Consider the following 17,705-nt stretch of genomic DNA (forward strand, 5'->3'; position numbering starts at 1 on the left):
TTGACTATACTATTTTCAGAAAATATCGGATTTTCTGGCGGTTTTCAAAAGACACGAAACGTTTTTTTTTTTTAAATACAACTTATGAACTCACCAACATTTCATATGTTGATGTTTTTCAAAATACTTGTATTCTCAGGGAACCAGTGAATCAAAGGAAATCGTATTTCAGTGATGGCTTGCAGTTTATTTATGTACGAATCGAACAATTTATTGTGGAATGTAACGTTTAAACAATGTATTTCATGTAAACTCTACTGGTTGTACAATACTAATGCATGGTGACGAATGTTGTTATGTTTCATATATATTCAATGTTATGGTATTCAATTGAGTCACGACAGCTCCCGAACGTTTCCGCCGTCTGGTTCGGGGGTGTGACAGGTTGGTATCAGAGCTTTGTTTATAGTTAACTAGCATGTCGAGCCATACATTGATATGCAACTATAAGCCAAAAAGAGGGACTAACATAACTCTGAACAAAACAAGTAAATAAAACACACTTGCTTGCATTAGGGATAAGAACCTAACGCCGAATCAAACACAATAACACTGGTATCTCGGTTAATTCGGGACTGTTCTTAGTGATACCAAGGAGTGAATGTAGCCTGATCAACTACATTCTCTCCAAAGTAAAACTAACACACGTCTTGATGAGATCGGGATAGCTAGGTAACCTAAAACTATACCCTTTATCATCAACAAGAGAATGTTTGCTTGGTCTGTACAATAGTCATAGAACCTAGGAATAATGTTAGCATATTCACGTACTCGCGCAGACAGCATGGCTGGTTTTCATCACCCTGGAGACCCCTACTTCCCTAATCAGGGAAACAACGGGTGGCTAGAGGAGGAGGAGCCTGAGGAAGAGCCTGAAGAGGAACCTGAGGAGGACCCCGAGGAAGAATCTGACGGAGAACCGGAGGCAGAAGCCGAGAACGAGCCTGCCGAACCCGAAGAAGACGAAGAGCAATTCGAAGAGGAGCTCGAGGGCAGCGAAGGGGGTGATTCGGACGTAGAGTCCGAGGTCATCGACCCCCCTTACCCGATCAGGGTGCCTGCTTATCGTGTGGGTCCCACTGGACCTACCCCTCCTTGGGGTATCGATCTTTGGAGATGGAGCAGACATCAGGGACAGCGACCCCCGTTTGGCAGGTCGCGGGAGTTCTTTGATCTGAGGGACGGAGGACCGGCCGACCGAGCCCTACCGGTCATGGTGAGACGGTTACGGGACACCGGCGACCTTGCTCAGGGCACTGCTGATCAAGTGCGCCAGTTGTGGACTAGGGTCGAGCGTGCGGAGCAGGAGACGCGTGACGTCCTCCGGGAGTTCCACATGAGGCAGGTAAGGTGGGAGTCTCGACTTCAGGACGCAGAACGCCTAGTGGCTCGTCTTCAGGGAGCATCCGCATCTTCGGCACCACCTCCTGACGCAGCTCATCGCAATTAGGGACAGACTTATCATAGTAGGTCATTAGGAACTATATTATGTACTTCGGCTCTATGTTTAAGTGACTACACTACTCGTGGAGCCGTTATGCTGTCAGATTAGTGTTACTTATGTATGCTCTTACGAGCAAATTTTCTTGTACTAAACTCGGATAATATTAAATAAACTTTTATATGTTTTGCTATGATATTACAAGATGCTATGCGTTGAGAAGTATTGATTGTATGCTTGATGATAGTAATGTTTAGGTTCGTACCATACATCTAGTTAGTAGGATCACAACCTCACAGAAACCACGTACACTCAACATCTTTCCGTTTCATGACAGAAAGATGCCTCGCCCAGCTACTCGCGGAAATCCCGAGCCAACCCCGCCCGAAGTTGACTCCACTGCTTTCCAGACAGCCGTGTCCGCTGCAGTCACCGCAGCTATGGCACAACTTCACCGAGGGAACAACGGAGGAGGCAATGGTCAAGGCTCCGGAAGTTCGAACAACAGGACGAACCAAGGACTCACTAAAACGTGCACCAACAAGGACTTTGCGAACGCTAAACTCCGAACTTTCAACGGCACGGGAGGGGTGATTTCCTTGAAGAGATGGATCGAGAAGGTAGAGTCGGTGTTTGAGATATGCGAATGCCCCGAGCAGATGAAGGTGAAGTTCGCGGCCTGCACTTTCGTGGACCAAGCCCTTACTTGGTGGAATGGACATGTGGAAGCTATGACACTTCCTGTCGCCAACTCTATCCCATGGGCAGAAATGAAAGAAATGTTAATGACTGAGTACTGCCCCCGAGGCGAAATTCAAAGGATGGAGTAGGAACTATGGAACCTCACGGTGAAGAATGCTAACATCGACGCCTACATCTCGAGATTCAGCGAATTATCCCTATTGTGCCCGGGTATGATCACGTCAGAAGGGAAGAAGGTTGAACGATTCATTTGGGGACTGACATCCCCCATTCAAGGAAATGTGATAGCGGCGAACCCTGAAACTTTTGACAGTGCGAAGAGATTGGCAAAGAGGCTGTACGATCATAACAACAAAAGCGAGAAACCATTAGAGACTGAGAAGAAAAAGGAGGGTGATGGCAGGAGAGGGAAGAACCCCAAGAGGAAGGGGCGTCAGGGCCCCGAGACCTATAAAAGGCAGCAAACAGTGGCAGTTAACGCTGTCACCACACCGGTTCCAGTCACCCCACATGCTCCAGCCTCAGCTGCTTCAAATGCTTCAAGACCCTACTCCGGTAATCTTCCTAGTTGCAATAAGTGCGGCCTCCACCATCACGGCGAATGCAGGGAACTCCATTGCACCAGTTGCAACCGAAGGGGACACACTGCAAGGTTCTGCAGAACGTACCCTCCTAGGAACCAGAGTCAGGGGAACAACCAAAACAACAACAACAACAACAACTACCGCAATAACAACAACACCAATGCCGGCGGCAATAATGCAGGGCCTAGCCACACCTGCTACGGGTGTGGAAGGACGGGACATTTTCGCCGAGATTGCCCTAACAACAACTCAGGAAACAGAGGAGCAGGAAGAATGCTGACTATGGGTCAGAGTGATGCAGTCCAGGATCCCGCAGTTGTGACCGGTACGTTCCTCCTAAACCACACCTATGCATGCATCTTATTTGATACCGGAGCGGAACGAAGTTTCGTAAGCGAGAAGTTTAAACATTTATTAAAACAACAACCCCAGAGGCTAGATGAAACATATACGGTAGAAATGGCCAATGGGAAAACCGAATCCACTGAGCAGATTTACATTGGATGTACCCTAACCCTTAACCAGCACGTCTTTCGAATAGACCTAATGCCAGTATCAATTAGGAGTTTCGATGTAATTATCGGCATGGATTGGTTAAGCCCCCACCATGCTGAGATTTTGTGCCGCGAGAAGGCCGTTCGCCTTCGTCTTCCGAATCACGAAACCCTAGTGATCTACGGAGACAAACCCAGTACGAATCTCCGCCTCATCTCGTGCATCAAAGCACAAAAGCACCTGCGAAAGAACAATTTGGCGTTCCTGGCTCACATAGTGGACAGGACCAAAGAAGAAACTAACATCCAAGACATTCCGGTAGCGTGTGAATTCCCGGACGTGTTTCCTGAAGATCTTCCGGGAGTACCCCCAGAGAGACAGGTTGAGTTCCGAATCGACCTCGTTCCAGGAGCGACTCCCCTCGCTAAATCACCATATCGGTTGGCTCCTGCCGAAATGCAGGAACTGTCCAGCCAACTCAGTGAGCTTCTGGACAAGGGATTTATCCGACCTAGCTACTCGTCGTGGGGAGCCCCAGTGCTCTTTGTCAAAAAGAAGGACGGATCTTTCAGAATGTGCATCGATTACAGAGAGTTGAATAAACTCACTGTTAAAAACCGCTACCCACTCCCCCGAATCGATGATCTATTCGACCAGCTCCAAGGAGCTAGTTATTTCTCCAAAATAGATCTACGGTCTGGATACCACCAGCTCAAGGTCCGAGAAGAGGATATTCCCAAAACCGCTTTCCGAACCCGCTATGGACATTATGAATTCGTCGTAATGCCCTTCGGTCTAACAAATGCACCTGCCGCATTTATGGACCTAATGAATCGAATCTGTCGACCGTTCCTTGACAAATTCGTCATTGTGTTTATCGATGACATCCTCGTCTATTCACGAAGCAAGGAGGAGCACGGCCAGCATCTACGACAAATTCTAGACACTCTGCGATCGGAAAAGCTTTACGCCAAACTCTCCAAGTGTGAGTTCTGGCTTCGGAGTGTGAATTTCCTAGGCCACGTGGTTAGCCAAGACGGAATTCATGTGGACCCCTCTAAGGTCAAAGCTGTGGAAGGATGGACAACTCCGACTACGCCCACAGAAATTCGTCAGTTCTTAGGCCTAGCAGGCTACTATAGGAGATTCATCCAAAACTTCTCTAAAATTGCCAAGCCACTTACCTTGCTTACGCAAAAGAGCGTGCCATTCAAGTGGACAGACCAACAAGAGATTGCGTTTCGAACCTTGAAGCAAGCTCTCTGTAGCGCTCCTGTACTATCACTACCTGAAGGAACAGAAGATTTTGTAGTCTACTGTGACGCGTCGAATCAGGGCCTAGGCTGCGTTCTCATGCAACGTGGAAGAGTGATAGCATATGCGTCCCGCCAACTAAAGACGCATGAGGTAAATTATACGACCCATGACCTAGAACTGGGAGCTGTGGTTTTTGCTCTAAAAAGTTGGAGGCACTACTTGTACGGTACAAAGTGCACCATCTTCACAGACCACAAGAGCCTCCAGCACATCTTGAATCAAAAGGAGCTGAACATGAGACAGCGACGATGGGTGGAATTACTAAATGACTATGAATGCGAGATCAAGTACCATCCAGGCAAGGCCAACGTGGTAGCTGACGCATTAAGTCGGAAGGAGTACACAAATCACCGTACGAAAACGCACTCGATAACCATTCAGTCTCATCTGGCCACTCAAATTGCATCAGTCCAGGCAGAGGCTATGGAAGCGGAAAATAGGAATAGTGAGGCATTGCGCGGGATGGAGAAGAATCTAGAAGTCAAGGAGAATGGGGTATACTACTTCATGAACCGTATTTGGGTCCCAAAAATCGGAGGATTTAGAGAGACCGTTATGAAGGAAGCCCACAAGACACGATACTCCATTCACCCTGGTTCGGACAAGATGTATTTGGACATTAAGCAGCACTATTGGTGGCCTAACATGAAGGCGGAAATCGCAACTTATGTTAGTAAGTGCCTTATGTGCGCCAGGGTAAAGGTGGAATACCATAAACTTTCAGGATTGTTACAACAACCGGAAATCCCTGAGTGGAAATGGGAGGGGATATCTATGGACTTCGTGACCAAGCTGCCCAAGACGTCGGACGGACTGGACACCATATGGGTAATAATCGACCGACTGACGAAATCTGCCCATTTCCTACCAATCAAAGAGTCCTACAAGATGGAGAGACTGACGCGTTTGTACCTACGAGAGATTGTAAGACTTCATGGAGTGCCAAAATCTATCATCTCGGATAGGGACAGTAGATTCATGTCGCGCTTTTGGCAGTCGCTCCACAAGGCCATGGGAACTCATCTTGATATGAGCACTGCGTATCACCCACAAACGGACGGTCAGAGCGAACGAACCATCCAGACGCTCGAGGACATGCTTCGTGCATGTGTGATAGACTTTGGAAAGTCTTGGGATACCCACCTACCGTTGATCGAGTTTTCATATAACAATAGTTATCATTCGAGCATCAAGGTGGCTCCTTTCGAAGCACTGTACGGGCGTAAATGTAGATCACCGTTATGTTGGGCTGAAGTAGGTGACACCCAGCTAGCAAGAACACATACGTCAAACAGGGCATTAACGGGACCGGAAATCATTCGCGAGACCACAGAAAAGATTGTCCAGATCAAAGCTCGATTACAAGCATCGCGTGACCGACAAAAGAGCTACGCTGATAAACGGCGAAAGCCCTTAGAATTCCAGGTCGGTGATCGAGTATTGTTGAAGGTCTCACCCTGGAAAGGGGTTATACGTTTCGGAAAACGGGGAAAGCTGAACCCGCGATACATTGGACCTTTCGAAATCGTCGCCCGAATAGGTCCAGTAGCATACAGACTACAACTACCCGCGGAGCTAAACGGTGTACACCCCGTGTTTCATGTCTCTAATCTGAAAAAGTGCCTATCAGATGAAACCCTTGTCATTCCTCTTGACGAAATCAAAATCAATGAGAATCTCCTGTTCGTCGAAGAACCAATCGAAATCATGGACAGGGAGGTGAAGCGTACTAAGCAGAGCCGCATCCCGATCGTGAAGGTACGGTGGAACGCAAAGCGTGGGCCAGAATTCACGTGGGAACGCGAAGATCAAATGAAGCAGAAGTACCCTCACCTATTCTAGCATTCTCAAATCTAGCTTTCAAACAGAATTTCGGGACGAAATTCCCTCTAACGGGGGGATGATGTCACAACTGGAAATTTTGTGTCATGTAATCTAAACATTCAAGTTAATGTGAATCAAAAACTTCAATCAAATACATTATACAAGTACTACAAGTAGTCATCAAACAATTGGAAAACCCTAGAAGTTCTTGTTAAGTCTATTTTGGACTAGAGCTTCCTTATTGGATCCAAGTGGACCAATAAGCTTCCAATTGGACTATCATGGGCTTAGAACCCTAATTGGGCTCTAATTGGACCCACATTTATTTATTTCAACATTTTGGGCCATGTTGGGCCTATAATGAAATGAATTAAAAGCCTTGATACATGAATAACCTAAACTAGTCCAATAAAAATATAAGAATCCTACTACATTCTTTTAAGCATAAAACACACTCTAACTAACTCTAATTTTGGGCTTAAGGGGAAAAAGCCCAAATTTTTCTTTTCCTTTTCAAAAATCTCGGCCCAAGGCCCAAATCCAAGGAGATAAGAGATGAAGTTGACTTTGGTTGCCACCTCATCTTTACCCATAGGATATCCATGCAATAATTCTCATTCCTCCATGCACATCACCTCAAATATCACTTCTCTTCTCTCCTCTCTCTCATTCTCGGCCACAAGCACACACACACACCACAAATCTCTCACAAATCCTCTCTAGATCACTCAAGAACATCTCTTCCTCTCCACTCAAAAATCTCGAGTTCTAGGAAGCATTCAAGAGGAAATCTCCACAAAATTCTTCATCTAAGGTAAGATTATGCATAGATCTATGATTTAAATTCTTTTGTTATCAAAATCCTTTCCTAATCTATGCAAAAATCGTGATCTTGCATCCTAGAACCATCTCAAAACTCGAGATCTTCATCAAAGGGAGCTAAGGCCAAAAACACTTCATTTTCCTTCCATTTTTCCTTGCAAAACCGAGCCCCCACACCCAAGGTGAGCTTCATACCCCCTATTTTCTGTTTTTATGAGTTTTGTGGGGGGGGGGGGGGGGGGAATACAAGTGAAAGTGTAGATCTATATGTGTTTATATGCCTTGTATGATTTCCATGCTTATATGTATGCTTTTATGTGTTTTAATGTTGGATCTAGCCATAAAACTCCTCAAAACCGAGATATAACTTATGTTATATGATTTTAGCATGAAATGTATTTCTACATACAAAGTGTTTCAAGAAAGATAGCTAAATGGTTTAGTAACAATTTTCTTTAAGCTAAAAACACAAATTTTGGGCCAAAAATGTGAAAAATACAAAATTAAGGGCCCAAATTGACATTTCACAGATTCTGATGGATGAAGTGTGCCAAAACAGTTTCCATAAAACTATTTCTGGAATTATACTCAATTAGAGGATTAAAAACATAAATTTCAAGCTTAATGGGCTAAAAATGAAAATTTCGGCCCAATGAGGCCCATTATGTGAATTTTTCTGTTTTGGAGGGCCAAAACTATGATTTTCTGTAAAACAGTGGACCATAAGTGATCCAAGTCCTTTCCAAAGGTTTAAAATGATTTTTAAATTTAAAAAGGACCAAAGTTGCAAAAAAAATTTACAATTTGGGCAAAAATTGTCAAAATTGCGAAAAGAAGGGTATTAACCGAGAAAACTGAAATTTCAGGGACTTAAGCTGTTTTCTATGAAAAATATGCTGGAAAATGTTTATTTCAATAATTTTTGGTGTTAAAATGTCAAGAAAATTGATTTAAGGACCAAACCGGAAAATATTTTAAATAAAGGGTTGAACAAGTAAATTTTACAAACAAGGAGGGGCTGAAAATAGAAAATTTTCATGACTAATTCAATACATACAATTTGACCAAGTAATGGTACTACAACTATCGACAAAATACAATACACTACAACACCAAAAGTCGTTGTTAAACGAATTGGTTCGGTCTCGAACCAATAAAAATCCGAAACCACTAACACAACGATACTATGATACTACTATACTATGATTCATACAAATAACGATTCGGAATTCATTATACATGTGCACAGACGTCTACGCACTATCTTTGGGCCCCACAAGTGTAAAATCTTGTTCGTTGAGCCTAGCTAGCCCGACGACCTGATCTTAAGGCCCAAAGACTTCATCTTACGAAGTGTTGGGTTTTACCAATCCGACACGACATAACCGGACTTTCAATGGCTGTAGACTACTGGTCCCCAAGGGTCCTTTAGTGTCGCTAGTAGAGTCTGCCTTTTTGCGAGGCGGGTCTGGGACCCCTCGTACCTTTTTATCCCCAACCGGCTAATGGAGTCGTCGAGGCCTTCGTGTCCTCCTTCTCTTCGGATGTGGGACTACAGGACGGTTGGATAACGTGATTAGTACGGACGACGCCTTCGGGATCGTTAGTATTGCTATAGACTAGTCGTTTGTAACGCGTGTTTGTAGCGGATAATCATGCTCAAAAATAATCCAATGTCGTCTGGAATGATAACTTCATGCGTTGCAATGGTTTCAAGTAATTTCATGGAATTCAAAGAATTAGGAAAACATCGGGTTTTCCTAGGGTTTTCAATACATACAATTTCAGAATACATACGATTTCAACAAACAATATTTTACAAGTATAGAAAACAAACAAGCATACTTATGGATCTTCACACCTTTTTGACTATACTATTTTCAGAAAATATCGGATTTTCTGGCGGTTTTCAAAAGACACGAAACGTTTTTTTTTAAATACAACTTATGAACTCACCAACATTTCATATGTTGACGTTTTTCAAAATACTTGTATTCTCAGGGAACCAGTGAATCAAAGGAAATCGTATTTCAGTGATGGCTTGCAGTTTATTTATGTACGAATCGAACAATTTATTGTGGAATGTAACGTTTAAACAATGTATTTCATGTAAACTCTACTGGTTGTACAATACTAATGCATGGTGACGAATGTTGTTATGTTTCATATATATTCAATGTTATGGTATTCAATTGAGTCACGACAGCTCCCGGATGTTTCCGCCGTCTGGTTCGGGGGTGTGACAAATGTGCACAAGATCCACTTTTTTTAGGGGTCCAAATTTTTTTATATACATTCATTAATCAAGCCCAAATACAAAGAAAATGATAGTCAAATTAGTAGTCCACACGCGAAAGGGAATGCAGTCGGCAGAAGTGAGCAGGCAAGAAACGGTCATTCAACGAGAAGGCAAGAAACGATCATTCAATTGATTACCACTGGTCTGTCGTCCACTCCTGATTCCTATCTGGTTATTAGGAAATCAATTATTCTTGTCTTTATGTTATCATATTATCATAAATTGAATGTATTTATGTTATCAGAATTCAGTAATTGAATGAATCAGATTATTAGAAATTCCACTGATGAGGTTATAGATTATTAGAAACTGAATACGTGAAGTTAAGTGGTAGCTTTTCATGTTTTTTTTTTGAAGTTCTATTGTTCGACTAGGTTATATTGATTTCCATGTTAACTGGTTTTTGTAGTTCTATTATTGGACTAGGTTATATTGATTTCCATGTTTTTTATGTTAACTAGTAGCTTTTCAAGAAACTGAAGTTACTTTTGAGGAATCTACAAACAAAGATGAATGAAAAGAAACAAAATATGTAGGTGGAAGATGGATTATTGAATATCGGATTATCGAATTCTTGATGCCTTTTTAAATGATGAAATGTTATAAATTTTATGAAAAATGTTATTTTGATAACATATGAACTATCAAGTATCATAAAATATTGATTTTAGAGAAAATAATATGCACGGTTGAGGGTATTATTTTTTTTGTTGGTCTCATATTCATATCTAGATTTTATTTGTCTATACCATTTGTCAATTGTAATTTTTATTTTGTGGGTCCTATTTGATAATTCATAGTATTATCATATATGTTAGGTTTTCATAAACCATGAGATGTTATCATGCAAAACATAAGTAGCTTCGAAAATTGATATATTATATTTGAAATCATGATAATTATATGTTATGTCATAAAGATGTTTGTAGAAGCTAAATTGTAAAAGTCGAATATTGTGTTTGTATAGTTTTGCATTTTATGTTATTTTACTAAGTCATATTTGTGCGAAGTGTAATGTTTAGACTTAGTATATTTTTTGTACACTCACGTTCCCTATAAATAGGGACTGAGGATAGAAGTAGAGGATAACTTTCTGAAACGTAAATATCCTTTCTGCTTATTCTGTAATCAGTCTTCATCAATATAAGATCTGATTAATATTTACTTTTCGTGTTCTAACTCTTCAATCACTCAAATCATATTTTGCTTTCGTAAATCTCGATAACAATTCTCTACAATTGGTATCAGAGCAGGATTCAAACTGCATCAATCTGATTTTCGTGTTAGAATCATTTGCTTTTTGAGTTGCAACTTTACTCAAAATTTTCCGCGCATTTTGGTTTTGAAAATCAAATTTCATCTTCAGATTTGAATTGATTATGTCTTTGAATTGTTTAGTCGAGTAATTGATCAGTGATTTATGATCAATTCTCAATTTCAACAAGTTTTTCAAGCTTCCTGAAAATTTATGTGTTCATCAATGGCGAACTTCAACATGAATACAAGGACTTCCTTCTCTCACTTGCTTGGTTCCTCAACCAAAATTCCGATGTTAATTTCAGAATATTATGATCAGTGGGCTGATAGAATGGAAGATTACTTAAATGGAATTGATGAAGAACTTTGGAATTGTATCAATGGGACAGTGCAAGCTCCTGCTAATGTTCAACCAATTGGTCCATCTGCTGAAGTTGCTGATCAAGAAAAACGTCTGAAGAATAATGAAAAGAGGTTCATGAGGGAACTAAGAGGTGCTCTTCCTCCTATGGTTTATAATTGCATTCGTAGTTGTAAAACAGCAAAGGAGATCTGGAACACTCTAAAAGAGAAGTATCAAGGTAGCGAAAAGACGAAGATCAACTATGTGAAGCAATGTCTAGTTGAACTGAAGGAATTCAGACAAAAGGATTCTGAAACTTTTGAAAATTACGATGATTGTCTGAATGAGCTTATGTTTCGTTGCAATAGGTATGGAATCACTAGGTCTCTCATGGACTTCAATTTAACTGTCATTATGGGCCTTCGCAAGGAATGGCGAAGTGTGAGCATGATGATTAAGAATCAACAGAGTTTTGATACAACTCATTTGAATGATCTCTACAATCAGCTGAAAACACATGAAATTGAAGTTTCAGAAATGTATGAAGAATCAAAACAGAGTATGGGAGGTCCTTTGGCTCTAGTTTCAAAGGTATCTGAAGTTGATGTGAATGAAAAAAATGGTTCAGACGATGAAGGATTTTTGATGAACTCTGATGATGAAGCTGTGGCATTCTACTCAAACAACAGATTTAAGAAGTTTTTCAAAAGGCCTTTTAATCCAAAAGGAAAGGCTACTGATGCGAAGAGTGGAGTCACAAAAACTGGAGGAGAGGAGAGGAAGAAAATGGAGAAAGCTGAGGAAAAACAAAAAGATACGAAAGAAGTGAAGAAGCTGAAAGGTGACTCAGGAATTTACTGTCACTACTGCAATGGTGCGAGTCACTTTGCAGCCGATTGCATATTGCGAAAGAAAGAAGAGAAGAAGGAAAAAGTTAAAGATGAAGCATACTATTCTGAAAAGATTGAAGAGATACGTGCTAAGACCAAAGGAGTGTCTCTGGTTGCGAAAGGTGAAACTGATGATGAAGAGAGTGGTACATATCAGATCTGGTCTTCAGGATCTGATGACGAGGAAATGAGGCATCCCACAAATGGAGCCATGTTCGAAAGTTTTGAAGATTGCGAAGAGGAAATTTCAGGGAGGTGCTTCGTATCCAAATCCACGGACAAATCACCCATGACCACCAAGGTACGTCTTATACTTGAATCTTTTAATATTCCTTTATCTGCTTATGATGCTGAACTCACTTCATTTGATGATACTGTGGCTTATTTTGATTCTGTAATTGTGTCTGCTAGTACTGAAGCTCAAAAATTAAATATGCAACTAGGAGAGACACGAAGAGAATTAGAAATAAAAAGAAGCAGAGTAGACAAACTTGAATTACAGCTCAAAAATGTAAATTGTGATATGCACAAAGGAACATATATTGTAATTCTGTCAAACGATTGTATGCAAAATTAACTACTTTACATCATTCTTCTGACATTAGCAAAGAACAACATAGGAAACTTTTACCTTTTCTTGAGTATGAACGTGAAAAAGTTGATGTTGTTACTTATGATTGCGAAAGTACAATTGCTCAATTTGACAATATACCTGATGATAGATATCCATATGGTATTGTCAAAATTGATGAATTTCTGAATGCTGCTGAGTTGTGTAACGCCTGTGTTTCTGGGCTTGACACTTTTAGCAATGTAATAGTCTAGGTTAACCTTTGTAACCCGTTTTGAAATAATAAGAGTGTATTATTTGAGTATTATGTGTTTTATGCTTAATTGCTTAATTATGGGGTTTGATTAATTAAGAATAAAAATAAGCGTCAAAATTTAAGTGTAAAATAAACTTAATAACTTTGATTTATGTTGTAGTAGTTGAAACGAGGTTTCCGAATATATATAGAACGCCCAAATCTGACTTCGTATGAGGAAGTTATGATTTATCAATGTTTCGGCTTAGCAGTATGCAGCCTGTTTTACTCGATTTGAGATCGAGGGGTTTTTAGCCGAAGCAATCTAAATGAGAATCGAAGATCTCATTGTTGGTGTCGAAGCGATAAAAACTTAGGCGAGAACGGACGTCAAACGAAGAAGTTATGAATTTATAATGAAGTTTTTCTGTCGCGGCCTATTAAAAATAAATAATAAAAATAAAGTCAAAATTAGCCGACGAAGTCTAAACGAAAGTCGTAGAGCGTAGTCTCACATTTCCGTGGATATAAAGAACGTTGAAAACGGAGTTCGTATGAAGAAGTTATGAATTTCCGAAGTTTATTAAATAATTTGTATTTATTTTTAAATCAAAATTCGGAAGCATTATTCGAAGCCCAGTCACCGGTCCGATCCGATTTACGCCCCGCGTACTCCGAGGGATGTCGACACTCGCACTCGAGTCTTCGGATACGTAAGCAGTGACGTATTCGGACCAGTACGTCCCGCGTACTCCGAGGCTCCAGCCTCCTATAAATAGGATGCGAGGGCAGCCGACCAAATTGCCAATTTCTTCTCTTCTCTCTTCCGTTTTGCATCGTTTGCGTGCCAGAAATATCCCGAAGCCCCGGTATTGTTCCCAAGCCCCGAGCCAAGTCCCGAGATCCCGAAAATCCCGAGAAGTGCAGTTTCCGAGTCGAAGCTCTGCCCGCAAGAAGTTCGATTTTTGAGGAGATCTTCCAGATCTGCTAAGGATTATTACTTCTGCAAGTCGTAGTGCTGTCCGATCATCTTCTGATCAAGTGAGTGTGTAGTTACTTTCTTCTATCGCATAATTATGAAGTATTTTATACGGAATACGTATTATGTGTATAATTTTGTGGTTATGTGTGTGAATGGGTATTCACTCTCTTCTACCTCCTAGATATGATTTATTCTCTATGAGATATGTGTTATGTGTGTGTGTGCCTCATCTTTTATGTGATATATGTGTTGATCAAAGCATGCTATACAGGTTTTTAAACTATGTATACAAATGTATATTTTCATCTACTAATATGTTGGGTAGAATATGGGTAGATAGTTGGTGTGTAATAAACAGATGAGAGGCCTCGTTGTTGTTTGATCTAGTCATCTAGCGGAGTTTAGATGACGACCACATACTTTTCTAGATAGTCTTGTGGAAAGATTAGCAGGTTCGCCACCTGTAGGTGTTAATGAACTTGGGTGTTCATTCGCTGCACTCCATCCCCCTCATGGTTGGCTTATTTGACTTATATTGCTGAGGTACCCCCGAAGCATGTGTTGTCGCCCCGATGAAATATTCTTAGACTAGGTCCCTTATGATTAGTTGTATTAGGGACATTAAAGTGAGAATAACGGGAATGGGTAATTGGGTTATTGTTGGTTGGTGAAAATTAAATATGATATTTATTGTGGGTTGAAAACCCTATATGCTCACCAGGCTCCCAAGCCTGACCCACTCAGTTTTAATTGTATTACAGGAAGTGGCGCGAGGGCATGAGATGGATGAACCATCAGTTGTTTTGTTTACAAGTCTGCATATGTTTATATTTGTTGAATGACTTGTAATGTATTCGTTTATGCTTATTGGTCTGTATCGGAACATGACACCCCGAGTTTTGATTATTAATGAAAATACATTTCTTTTATGAAATGCTTTGGTAAACATTGTTTTATCATGTTTTGTTTTTGGGAACAAATTCTACAACTCTTTCAAATCAAAAGTATTTACTCTGAAAATATTTAAAAGCATAAATGAAAATCGGTCTTTTCTGGCCGAGATTTTGGGGATGTCACAGTTGGTATCAGAGAATTAGTTTAAGCGAACTAGGAATTTGTAGGATTTCTAGACTTAAACTTAGAATGCTAAGTGGAATTTTGAGATGTGTGTCTGTTGTGATTTAGACACGAGCACTAGTTTATTTTAGGAAAGTTGCCTAAAATGCTTTATGTGCTAAATGTTATATGTTGCCATATATGATATTATTTGTTCGGATCTATGGTCTGTTGCCGACCGGATCTAGAAACCTTATGTGTGTAGGATTCTAAGCGTACGTCTACGATATTAGAACTAGCATGTAAACGTTTCGGAGTGATAAGGATGATTTGATTATCTATCATAATTGAGGATCTAATTTCACCTTATTCGGTGTGTAGATCAAAATGGTGAGAACAAGAAGTGGAGTTGGAAATGCTGTCGAAAACAGGAATCAACCACCAGTGATTGAGCCAATACCTGTCGTAGCAGCAGCACCTGAGCCAATAACCATGGCTGGTGTGCAATTGATGATTCAGATGATGTTGGATCGTCAGATGGATGAAACTAAACGGTTGCTTCAACAAAATCGTGAAGAACTGTCGATTCGTGTGGAAGAGCCTGAATTAAATGAAGGGCACTCGGAAGGTGGAAACTTCAGTGGGTCTGTTGGTCCAGCCAACCCACCGATAGTTGGGCAAGATAACCGTGAAGGAAGGAATGATGGAATGGGATGCAAGTACAAGGACTTTTTGACTTGCAAACCATCGACCTTCAATGGAAAGGAGGATCCGATTGGGGTTATGGATTGGATCTCCGAAATGGAGCTAGCCTTCATGACTTGTGGCTGCAGAGGTAAATTGCAGACTATCTATGCCGTGCGTCAATTCCGAGGTGGAGCCGTTCGTTGGTGGAACACTCTAGGGAAGACTTTAAGCCCTAATGAGCCACTGCAATTGTCATGGGCAGAGTTCTTGGTGCAGTTCAAGTGCAAGTTCTGCTCGGCTCAAAATCTGTTGGAGTTGGAGAATAAGTTTTTGACATTGATGAAGGGTAGCATGTCAGTTGATGAATACACCAATAACTTCACCGATAAGATGGAGCTTGCCTTGCGTATCGTTCCAGACGAGCTGACGAAGGTGGACCGGTATGCGAAGGGACTCCCATGGGAGTACGAGGTGCCAGTACGTCAGGCACTTACTCTAGAGGCAGCTATCTGGGCTGCCAAGTCTGTTGAGAACATGATCAAGGGGAGAACCACCGACAAGGTTGATGTTGGTGAGAAAAGAAAGTTTGAAGGAACATCTGGTTCCGGTAAGAAAGGAAAATTTTCGAAATCTAATTCGAAAAAGTTTGGAGGAAAAGGAGGCGAAGCAAAGTGGTGTGACAAGTGTAAGAAAAAGCACTTTGGGAAATGTAGCGAGGATGTAACCTGCTACAAGTGTGGAAAGGTCGGACATTTTGCCAACGAATGTCCGAACAACAAAAGGATGTGTTTTGGGTGCAATGAAGAGGGGCATATTTTGAAAGACTGTCCGAAGAAGAAGGAGGCAGCTAGGCCCAACATTCCACCAAAGCCGAAGGCGAGAGCCTTCCAGATGACACTTGAGGCTGCGAAGGATGAAGCTGATGTCGCTTCAGGTACCTTTCTCGTAAACGAATTACCTGCTCATATATTGTTTGATTCTGGAGCCAACTACTCCTTTATTTCGCATGAGTTTGGTAGAAAGCTAGCTTTGCCTATTGATAGACTAGATAATGCTTTATTAGTCGAAGTAGCTAGTGGCAAGTTTGTACCTGTTAGCCATCGTATGAAAGACATCTTAATCGACCTTAATGGGGATAAGTTTCACGAGGCGTTATTGCCTATCGAACTTAATGGTTTCGACATCGTCTTGGGAATGGATTGGCTTAGCGCCAATGATGCCAAAATTTTATGCAAGAAAAAGATAGTTAAAGTAAACCCGCCTGGAAAAGATTCGTTTATGGTGTATGGTGACAAACGGCGAGTGAATTCTGGAATCATTTCTCTAATGAAAGCCAGAAAGTGTTTGACCAAGGGATGTACATCATATTTAGCATTTGTGATTGATGCTAAGAAAGAAAAGAAGGTGATGCAGAGCATTCCAGTGGTGTGTGATTATCCGGAAGTATTTCCCGAAGATCTTCCTGGATTACCACCTGATAGACAAGTGGAGTTCAGAATAGACTTGTTACCAGGAACCACGCCAATAGCAAAAGCACCTTATCGATTAGCACCGACGGAGATGAAGGAGCTAATGATGCAACTTCAGGAGTTATTGGACAAAGGTTTCATTAGACCTAGTTCATCGCCCTGGGGAGCTCCGGTGTTATTTGTAAAGAAGAAGGATGGAAGTATGAGAATGTGCATCGATTACCGAGAGTTGAACAAGGCAACAATAAAGAATAGATATCCGTTGCCGAGGATTGATGACCTGTTTGATCAATTGCAAGGTTCGAGCTATTTCTCGAAGATCGATCTTAGGTCAGGATATCACCAGCTAAAAGTAAGAGAGCAAGATATCGAGAAGACTACATTCAGAACTAGATATGGACACTACGAGTTCTTGGTTATGTCGTTTGGACTAACCAATGCTCCAGCAGCGTTCATGGATTTGATGAATAGGGTTTGTAATCCTTTCCTTGATAAATCCGTGATAGTGTTCATAGACGACATTCTGATTTACTCGAAAAGCCAGGAGGAGCATGGCAGACACTTGCGAGAAGTGTTAGAAGTTTTGAAGAAGGAGAAGCTTTATGCAAAGTTCTCCAAATGTGATTTTGGATTCGTGAAGTCCAATTCTTGGGTCACGTGGTCAACCAAGAAGGGATAATGGTTGATCCAGCGAAGATTGAAGCTGTGATGAAGTGGGAACAACCGAAAAG

Source organism: Lactuca sativa, chromosome 1 (genome assembly GCF_002870075.4).
Source record: "Lactuca sativa cultivar Salinas chromosome 1, Lsat_Salinas_v11, whole genome shotgun sequence".
NCBI classification, from domain to species: domain Eukaryota; kingdom Viridiplantae; phylum Streptophyta; class Magnoliopsida; order Asterales; family Asteraceae; genus Lactuca; species Lactuca sativa.